General features: G+C 36.7%; 1 non-coding gene across 1 annotated transcript; it reads right to left on the bottom strand.

Moving 5' to 3' along the window:
• Nucleotides 1–994: 994 nt before the first annotated feature.
• LOC148282459 (U1 spliceosomal RNA) lies at nt 995–1157 on the bottom strand. Its single transcript, XR_015822094.1, has one exon. It is a non-coding gene; the product is annotated as a U1 spliceosomal RNA (small nuclear RNA).
• Nucleotides 1158–1410: the final 253 nt, after the last annotated feature.

The raw sequence follows: 1410 nt of genomic DNA, 5'->3' as shown, positions 1-1410 counted from the left end.
AACAAACCAACAAACAAACCAAAAACACAGTGATATGGCGTTCTATCATTTCTGCCTACCCTTACGAAGAAACGGTGTGATGGTTTGTTTGTGTTTATCGGTATAAAATTGGTTTAGTATTTTTTTAACGTAAAAGAATATTGTAATAAAATATGTACTTTCTTGAATAAAGACTAATAATTTCCTCGGTGTTAAATAAACAACATCATTCTATTTCCGCACCTAATGGTGCATAGGGCATAAGGTAAGATGATCAGTCCTTACACTTCAGGAACTAGTCCTGGGACAATGGAATATTCTAGTGTAAAAACACCTTTTAAATATATATTTCATGTCAACCATGTCTGAAATCGAACCCGAGACCTCTTGCATGGTAGGCAAACGCGCTGACCACGAGGCCGACGGTGTTGAAAAGACCCAATATTATGATAATTTACATAGCGCCATTTTTGTGAAAACCACCTGAAGGGTGTTGCACTTGTACAATAAACATTCCAATGACGTATTGCAGATTGCAGCCACGGCTTTTGTAGAAATCTAGCCCCATTTTCAAAATGTTTGGAATTGCGAAGTTTAAAAAAAAAGTTTAAAGATTAGAGGTGAATTTTGACCGTCCTGCAGCTACAAAGCATATAGGCAGTTGGAAAACTAATACAATTATTTAAAATCGATAAAAACATAAATGAAAGTAAATTTCATTTATATTAAGCTAGATTACGCACGGACGAATAGAATGAGGGAGTTCGGTGATACGGGAAATTGAATATATTTTTATTTCTTACGCGCGGTAAAAATTACAGCATTTTATTGTATGTCGAACTTTCTCGAAAATGTGTAAGATAAAAATTTATTGAAAACAATATTTTAACTAGTACCGCATTTAAAATTTTCTAATTCTGATTATGTTCATTGCAGTTGAAGCCAGCAATGTATGCAGTTGCGACATTGATTATTAACGCCTTCGCTGAAGAAGCCGAACGTATGACACTTTAATGCGGGAGCAGCGCGTACGCAGTCCCGACTACCAAAAATTACGCGCCCGAGTTATCCGCATTAGGGATAATCGCAAGGGTCAGCCCAACCGAAGTGCAATGGAAGAGCCTCGCCCTGGGGGAACCGCCTTGTTGATCACGGTATCCCCTACGCCAGGTAAGTATGCCTTCTCTATGAAAACCCTGAATCTATATTGAATGAAACGGCGCTTTCATGAGCGCGATGCGAACGATGCTAGCGCCATCTTACAGTTGATGTACAAAATAAATGTGCTAGTACAGTTTAAAAAGGGCTAGCATTGCGATTGTTTTACATACAATAAATACAGATATTGTAAATTACATGTTTTAATTACGTTATAATAATACGCTTACACTGGATTGCGAATGATTTTAATTGTTATTTTACAATTTAAAT

This window comes from Micrasema longulum, unplaced genomic scaffold, assembly GCF_059751315.1.
Source record: "Micrasema longulum isolate JH-2025_06_02 unplaced genomic scaffold, ASM5975131v1 h1tg000326l, whole genome shotgun sequence".
NCBI classification, from domain to species: Eukaryota; Metazoa; Arthropoda; class Insecta; order Trichoptera; family Brachycentridae; genus Micrasema; species Micrasema longulum.
This window is presented reverse-complemented; position numbering and strand designations above follow the sequence as displayed.